The sequence below is a fragment of the Gordionus sp. m RMFG-2023 genome, chromosome 2, assembly GCF_954871325.1.
Source record: "Gordionus sp. m RMFG-2023 chromosome 2, tfGorSpeb1-WG-v2, whole genome shotgun sequence".
Classification (NCBI taxonomy): Eukaryota; Metazoa; Nematomorpha; class Gordioida; order Chordodea; family Parachordodidae; genus Gordionus; species Gordionus sp. m RMFG-2023.
In genome coordinates this window covers 13978674-13988775 of record NC_088776.1, presented here as the reverse complement: position 1 = coordinate 13988775, position 10102 = coordinate 13978674, and positions in this window count along the sequence as shown.

Here is a 10102-nt window from a genome sequence, read left to right as displayed (position 1 = left end):
GAGCTAATATTGTCCAAGAAAAATTAGAAGCGTTTTTAATGATGTCAGTTGAACGTGAACTATTAGCGTAGATTGAACTAGAAGATATTCCTGTATATTTGCGCAAAGGTTCAAAGTTAATGAGAGATTTATTAACGTAAAAATTATATATTTTCAGAAATTTTATTCTCTGTAATATTGTATAACTGCATTAATTTTATATTTATAATTAATTGATTTAATATATTGAGTATGCATTTTTTTTATATTTAACGATTTGATTTTACAGTGCAATATCGTTGTAAATCTAATATAAATTATATATTTTCAATGAATATTATTTTATATAGGTAATGAATATGATTTTAGATGTGCATTTTTTTTAAATAAAATATATGATTATCGTATAATACTATTCTTTTTTTTACTAAAATGTAAAATGTTTAAACTTATTTTCAAAAAATAAGAAGTAATAAAAATCATATAAATCAAAGAAGCCAATTAAGGGAACCCGGTCGAATACCTGGCAAAAGTGGGCCGGCCCGCAAAATGGTGGTATGGGGGCGAAGTCCTCAAATGAGACCGCTATAAAAAATGCCCACGAGGCTGTAGCGTCGCCAGTCCGCCCCTGCTCTATGCCTTTCCTATTTATTAACTAACCCAAATACTTAATGTTATCTTTACCAAATTCATTCTTTTTAATACTTCCTATCAAATCAAATCACTTACAAAAACCTTTTTTAATTTTTTAAAATGATCCTCAGTTACTTAACAAAAATTATCTCTTCTCCGTGAATCTTTCTTTGCATAGATTTTATTATCATCATCAATAATGTTCAGATCCGATGTATTTTCCTCTATCAATCTTACTTTAAGTTTTTCATCGACAGTTGATCATGAATTGTACCAAAATCAATTCCGTATTCAATCCCAAACCAAAGTCTTTAAGTTGATCCAAATATTCTCTGGAAGACTTCATCCTTTCTAGTTTGGAATTAAAAAGTTCAAAGATTCTAGTTTTTCAACAATTTTTTGAATTAAGTCTTTCATTTGCTGATAAGATAAATTATCTAAATTATCCATAATACACATCGCCATATCTTTGTCAATCGTCTCAAAAAATTTATATTTTTTGGTGGCCTCATCCACAATATTTTTTAGCTAAGAACTTAACCAAAGTTTCTAAGAGAACTTAGATTTTGATATGATTACTTTTCTACACCATGTAGGGATTAGCTTGGGGTGTGGTAGTGTTGAAAATTGGTTCGATTTATTGGAAAATTAATAAAGTCTAAATCGTAGCGATAATATTTTTATAACGAATATACAAAATAAAAATTATTTTCCGATGCAAAATACAAAAAGTCTCGAATAATATAACATTAACTTGTATATCTCATGTTAAATCAAAATCAATCATTCAATTAACCAAATAAACATAATACTAAGTAACATTTAAATATTATTTGAAAATAATATAACACATTTAAATATTATTTGAATAATATAAATATTAATTTTAATATCAATTTCCTGCCTCCCTTTTTAAGTAACATTACAAATAACAAATGGATGGACTCGGTATTTAATCATGTGGTGTATGCAAGAAATAATTGGAGGTTATTTAAAAAATTTGTTGTTGGTATATTTGTCTTCTACTTGATATGAATATTATATTGATTTCTACATTATATATAAATATACATATATGTATGCTTATATATTATCTTACTAATAAAATTTGTTTGTCTTTTATTCATAGTTAAATTTTACAAAATAAATTTAATATGATATCTTTTTTAATTTACGGTTAAATAAAATTTTCGAATTGAATCGAATATTCGACGAATCGAATAATCATTTTATTATTCGTACGAATACGAATAATGAATTATTCGATTTAAACGAATACGAATAATTCCATTATTCGATTCTGAATTTCGAATCGAATACGAATAATATAATTATTGGATTCGAATCGTATTTTTGTAGGTCTAGTTAAAATAAAAATTATGTAGGGGATAAGTGGCATAAATGGCCATATGAAGATAATAATTAAAATATTTAGAGTCTAATGCAAACACATAGTATAGAATGAGGAAAGGGAGAGAAAAAAATAGGTAGGGAACTTTAATATATCTTCTCAAAAATACTCAGTGGGGCATATTAGAAAAATATATTTTGAAGCTATTTCCCCCTATATGTTTTTACAATCGATCTTAGATAAAAATAGAAAATAGTGGATAAAAATTTATATTATATTATGTCATATTAAATTTTTATGCCTGTCATCTGACAGTTTGTCAATAACCTTTCTTTTATACCTGACAAAACATGATAGATGCAAGATTATTTATTCTATTATTAACTGAAATCATTTATATTAATAAAATAATTATATCGAGGATTATGATATTAAATATTCTTTCTATAATATATATATAAATAAATATTATTTTATATATATTTAAATATTTTATTTATAATTGTTATATATATATTTATATAAAATTAAATATTATTTCTATATTAGTAAATAATACTTCAATTATCAGTTTAATTTGTTTTTAATTATATTAAAACTATTAACAAATTTAATACGTTTTACTTTTATAAATAATTAAACTATTAGTAGTTTAATATTGTCTAAATTATTATATAAATATTTTATAAATTTAATAAAATTTAAAAAAATGTTAAAAATAAAATTAAAAAAAATGTTAAAAATGTCTAGTTTGTATTCACCATCTTTCTTCTTTTCAACGCGAAATCAGCTGTGGGAATATTTAGGATCTGAACCATATAATTTGTGATGAAAAATGAAATTTTTTTTTGAACTTATTTGAGAATGCCTATAAGGGTATTTATTAAATTTCATCTAAAATTCTAAATCTTTTTTTGTAAAAAGTCTTTTTAATATTTGAAAATTTTTTAGAATTTTAAACAATAATTTCATAAAATAATAAATACATAAAAAGTATAAATAAAATTTATAAAATTTCATTTTTTCCTCGAACTCGATGATGGTACGGTACCTTTTTAGAACATAAAAGAGTTAACATTAAAATTACAAATACAAATCAATTATGAGTACCTAATTAATCACTTAATTACGATAAACCAACTCCAAAATGTAAAAACTGAATATTCCCAATAATTTCATCTTTTGAATTAGGGAAGGGATTGATTACTCAATATTTATTTTTCAAGACTCCAAAAAAATTTCAATGGGATTTAGCTGAGGTGTATATGGTGGTGGGTATTTAATGTGTCATAGAATCACGGAATATTCCATTATATGCTCCTTCAATTATTTTATAATGGAATTCCCCTCCAATTCCAATTATACAAATTATGCTTACATCTTTACCCTTGGAGAATAGGATTTTTATTATTGAACTGACATTGTATGGCTACCCAGGCCTAGATTGGCACAATATGCAGGTTTATTCCAGTTTCATCTAAGAAATATAATTTTTCTTTTGGGATTTTTAAGTTATTTACATGATAGATTTGATGAATATTAATTTTATCAGGGTGTATTTCTTCTATCAGGCTCAATGCCAGCTCTTTTTTTAGACAAACCTATATTTCTGATATATTTAATAATGGTTGTTTTCGTTTTTGGACTACCAAGAGTGTAAATTTTATATTATCTCCTGGAAAGTAAGTGTTATTTTCCATTAATAAGCTAATGATGTAACTTTCAACTCTGGAAGAATCTTTTTTCTTAGTTCCAATTTTTTGAATATTGTATTCGTTTAGAGCATCTCCATTTATTTTTGGGAATGTGTCGCGTCTAAATTTATGAATGGATGCAGTAGACACATTTCAACGTATTTTGCTGTCTTTAATTTTCATTTGTTGTTTTTCAGGCATTGAGAACATTTTAGTAACTATATCCATTTTTTATTTGTTCCAATATTTGTGTATTCTTTTTGGTCTTGAATACTCGACAAAGATTGGGAGTTTACATTTAAACTGGAAAAATTAGTATTAATATTGTATAAAATAAATTCTATATCAAACATTTTTTTTTATTACTTTCATTATTTTATATACAATTAAATTTCGAACAGAATTTATTTATATATTTAATTATGTTTAATCTTAATTAATTGCGTGTTCATAAGCCTTCAAATTTCAAAAATATTATCTAATCATGGTATACAACAAGGTGATCCACTTTTCTGCTTAAAGATATAAAAATGGTAACTGAAATAAACAATGTAAACTGCCTAAACACCTGATATCTAGATAATGTCACTGTCGCTGGTTCATTATATGAAATAATGAAAGTGTGCATTATAAAACAAAATTAGAATTAATAACAGAACTATAACTTAATATCAGCAAATGTGAACTTTGCTCTTCATCCATATTATCTTCCAGAGAGGAATTCCCTTTCATATATATAAACAGATATCAACTCACACAATAAGGAGCTTCATTAGTGGAACTGGAGCAGATGGCTTTTTATTAGACAATTTTACATCAATAATGAAATAACTAAAGCCTAACTCCTATTGCTTCTGACTTACAAATCATTTTCATTATGAAAAATTTTATTTATATCCTAAAATTTTTCATAGACTCAGATCGCTCTGCAGTCTTCATAAACCTTGATCAAATTCTTTTTTGAAAGCACAAGTAAAGATTGTAAAAGAAGTTTTAAACAAATAATTATCTACCTTGTCATGGATGCAGACAATCCTTCCTTCTAAAACCTAGGATATAGAAATCAGATCCCCAATTTTTTTTATCATGAACAGTTTTCATTTTATCAAATCTCTATTCTGATAAGTCAATAAACCAACGCTCTTATAATCAAACAGCTCTACCAGATGGGACAATACTCAACATAATTTTTCCAACAAGCCCCCCCCTCCAATTTAGAGTTCTTCACGAATTGCATTTTCCGTCGATTTTCTCCTTTAAACGGGCAATCAGAGGAACTTATCAATTTTATAAATAAGCACAATGGATACGAATGACTCCAAGTCATACCATATCAAAACTTACTCACATACAGGGCGTACAGTACGGTTTTTAGATAAATAACAAGCCTTTGGTAATCTTTAAATTTTATTACCTAAAGAACCTTCTTCGTTTTCTAATGCTATTATTGGTAAAATTAAATTTTTTTCTATGACATTGATACTGAAATCAATTTAATCAGTGAATTCAAATTGTGGTATAAATATTTACTACGTTTATTATTTTACCTGAGCATGCCATTGATGTGCTCAACCGGTATAAGGAACCTTGGCTTTATTTCCAAATATTTTGAAAGTATTTTATATTCTTACATGTTTGCCTATTACAACATATACGAATGAAAGGACCTTTTTTAATGGAGAAGGTTGAAAACTTATTTACAAAATACTACTTCCGAATCTCGGCTAAATGTGTTAGCTCTGTTAAATATCCACAGAGATTTGATTCCAACGACAAACAAAATTCTTGATGAATTAGCAAATTTCCCACGAAAATTAAAAATCGCATTATAATTCTAGTATTTAATAAATTTTTTGTATAAAATTGTATTTGATAATAAGTTATAAAAACTTGTTCTTTAAAAAATTTTCTAGTCAATATTTTATACACACTACAATTAGTATTTTCAATAAAAAATTTTTTATTTTATTTATATTATGAGAATTTAAGTTGAAACTAGTTTTTAAGTCAATTTTATAAAAGAAAATTGACACTAAACTTTATTTCAATTTTATATTTTAAAAAAAACTTATTTATAATATACCTAACTTAAAATAAAAATTGGGTTATAACCTTTATTTCTAAAGGAAAATCTGGATACGCCACTTCTCACATACTTCTCTCCCTAAGAACTCAGGATGGCATTAGATCTCCATCTAACTTCAATATCATCCCACCATATTCATCATAGGCGTAGCCAGGATTTTCCTAAGGGGGGGGGATTAAAAAATTACTGGGGGCTTCGCTTTCAGACTTTATTTGGGCGGGCCTTTGGCCCACTTTTTCCCGGCCTTCTGCCGGGTTACCTTAATCTATATATAGTCATAAAATTTTTTTACAAGATAGGAGGTTAATTTTAATAAAAAATAAGCCTGGAACTATTAGTTTATATGAAATATATTTTTATTAGTTCATATGAAATATATTTTTATTAGTTTATATAAAATATAATAAATTACTTGTATATACATTAATATAAACGCATGATAATAATTTATTCCAAACAAGTATAAGAAATTCATTTATAAAAAGTAAGTAGATATATAAGTTGATATTCCTCTATTATATAAAATTAGTTATAAAATACTAGGTAAAATTCCACTTTTACAGACATATTTGACAGTTACATAATATATTACAGTTAATATTTTAACAATTTTTACTTATCAATGCTCTTGATAATAAATATAACAACAATTTGCATTCAATTATTTAACGCCATCTATTTATTTTAAATTAATCTTCATATTATTCATCTCACAGTGTCTGTAAAAGATATTTTCTGATGTCCTTATAATATTTTATAGTTTTCTGTAAAATATATAATTCGCTATATTGGTAAAAATTACATGATTATTATGTGATAATTGATAAAAATAGATATACTGTAAATTTTACATTCTTTCTTTCAAATTATTGTTTAAGATATATGCATACATTTTTGAGGGTCAGGGAGTGGGGGGGGGAAGATTAAGGGGGATATTATTTATTAGCATAAAATGTTATTCACAACAAGTGATAAATTTCTGAAGGGAGGGGGATCCCCCCCCCATTATACGCCTACGATACTCACGCACCCTTTGCAGCATTCTGGTTGAGAGCAAAGGTCACCACTCCTTACACCAATTTTCAAAGGACAGGCGCCCCCTTCACTAGGAAATTAAATTAACATCCATAATACTCTACTATCAGCAACATTCACTCCATCTTAGAAATTAAATATTTCCATCAATAAAAAGCCAGACTATCACTCTTGCTCTTTGGTTGAAAGGGCAACCTTTGGTATGGGCATTTATCTGAGTAGATGCGTTTGTAAAATCGAAAGCACAATACTCATCCATTGGGGCCACCGAATCATTCAAACATAATATATATTACCAATTAGAAAACATTTTTTTTTTACTATCACATTAAGCAACCTTGGCGAAGAAGCAATTCTAATTTTTAATACTGCAGGGAAAAAGCTAATAGCAAATACTGGAGATCCTAAAGAAAATTTATTCTAAACGAAATATCTCTTGAGATATATGGTATGGATCTAATTTTAGCTCCATCCTCGGCTATATACCTGATAATATATCCTTTTGATCCACCCCCCTCCCTATTTTTAAATATTTTAGTTTATATAATTTCTAATATATATTATATTCATTTTTTCTTTCGTGTAATTTGATATTTTTTAAGGGTTTTGAATATTTGAAAATTAAAAATCTAATAAAATTTCTCATAGATTATTTAAATACAATTGATGAACTATATGATATTTATATTTATGAAAATTTAATTTAAATATGAAAGAAAGAGTTAATATATTATGAATTAGAAACAAATTAATCATAATAACAAAAAGATAATAATGAGCATAAATTATATAATAATATAAAATACAAAATAAATAAAAACGAAACCAGCACAATTATTTAAAATCCTCTTCTTCTAATCATCGGGTGAGATCGAATTGATAAAACAAACATAATTAGTCTTAGTAATAGCTATTGCGATCCTCTGCCTTAAGCAAAAGCCTTTCCGAGGTTCTCCAGAATTTTTCCTGATTAGGTGGTCAACGTCTTTAAATTTTTTTTAGCCAAATCACCATATGTTTTTAAAGTGGAGCAGATGATTAGTACGAATATGTAATTAGTAGAATCAGAGCTGTATTTAGTGATCTTAAAATTTTGAGCTCTGTTCAGAGCATCCTTATTAAAATTGGAAGGGGAGTTTGTGTCCAAACAATAAAAATCCCATATTAGAAACTTTCCTTTTGACCATGGAATTCGTGTAACTCCATCAGGACTCCTACCATCGGGAAAGAGACCAGAAAGCCCCAATGAGGTAGGAACACCAGCTGACCTAAGTGCAAGAGATATGATTTGATTGCACCTCGAGTGCCGGGTTTGCCGTCCGAGATTACGATTGAAATGTAAAGGATGAACCGCCATATTGTCATCATCAGTAGGGCATTTGCTGCATTTATATGGTAATGATTGAGCCTGTTATATAAAGCATAGCTAAGCCTGTGATTGTCCAATTCAAGTTTAAGTTTATTAGATCGAATAACATCTAAAAATTCATATTCCCGATCCTTGATAAGTTCAAAATGTGGACCTAACCTAAGGTGAAAGACTCGAAATAAGGTAATCAATGAAGTTTTTTATTTTACAGAGATCGGAAATATTGTTGTGGTTATCACGGATTTTGCCCACTCAAAAAGGAATTGTGGACTGACAGATATTGGGCGATTAGTCCACCTACCTGAAGTAGGCTAGCAATGAATGCACATATTGAGATCGACAGTGGGGACCTTATACCAAGTCCGCCATGTTTGGAAGGAATGTGGCTTGATGCCACACAATGTCCATAAACTTAATGTTTAAGCAGTCACTAATAACACTTATTCTGGTTTCGAATCTTCCCAGATGCAATCTCTCTAAAAATAATGGGCTCGATCGTAGGGCGTAAAGCATTTTAGGGTTGTTGAAGAAATTCCTAATTAAAAAAAGCTATGTGCTGAGAGACAGGGGAGAATGCGTTTTAAATTTTTAAATATATCGTCCATATCGCTAAAAAAATAATTCTGACTTTTCACCAATAGGAGAGCCCAAATGCGATAAATTTTTCAAGGGGACTGCTTAAAGCCAAAAACGTTTAATGGAATTGTATTGATTTTACAATATTCGGTTTTGGTTTAGTTGATTTGAAGTCCGAGACTGTCAGTGGGTGCCTTAATAATATTAACACCTTTTTCCACCTCAGCAGAATCGCCGAAGATGACCCCATCATCATATCAAAAATGTAGAGGTAGCGAGCAGCCATTTTTTATTTTCGTGATCAAATCATGGATACCCAGACAAAATAATATGGAGCCAGGGAATCTCCCTGTTGAATACCTTCAGAAGATGTCAAGATACAATGGCCAAATACCAAATGGGATGTTTTTTATAGGATAAAAGGATATGGTTTGTAAAAGCTGGGAAATGTTTTATGAATTGTGAAATGCTTACTTTTCTGTGAATGCTATTGTAAGCATTTCTAAAGTCGATTTTAACAAGGTGTTGAACGATTGTAGCATCCTGAGCATAAATACGAGTTATATGTGCAGCCGCTTAACATCCTCAGCTCGTTTCAACACCTAATTGTAGAAGTATATTGTGCAGTTAGCGATAAGCTTGGAACATAATCTCCTATATACAGCATTAACGGCAATAGGCCTTATATCACCTTCTTTTTTCTCAGGGCGACTTGTTTATCTCCAAAAAAGAGGGGGGTCCTTGCGAAATCTGGGACCTCACCATTAATGACCTTGTTGCATAATTGGGTTATTTCATCCAATAAAGAGGTTTGACTCTATTATAATAATCATCAAAAAACGACAATCAAATTTAACCAATAGTGTTCTTTAAAAAATATTTGTCCAATGATAATCATCACAGCAATTTTAAGCCAATAGTAATTCCCATGTGATTTGTAATATGGCGAATTTCTTCAATCTATTGCTTAGATAGCAATTACAAATTTAATATATAGATGTGATGATTGCACTTTCAGAAATAGTAGATTATATCAGAGTAAATTTTTAATGTTAATAAATAATTTTAAACTATTTTAGAGTTAGAAAATCAAACATTTTAGATTGCACAAGAATATTTTGAGAAACATGGATTTCCATTATTTTAGAGTTAGAAAATCAAACATTTTAGATTGCACAAGAATATTTTGAGAAACAATGATTTCCAAACTGCCTTGGCTCATTAGATGGTAAGCACATAAAAATCAAAAGTCCTGCAAAATCTGCAATTTTTTCAATTAACAAATTTATATATATAGATGTGATGATGTCACTTTCATAAATAGTAGTTTATATCAAAGTAAATTTTTAATATTAATAAATAATTTTTAATTATTTTAG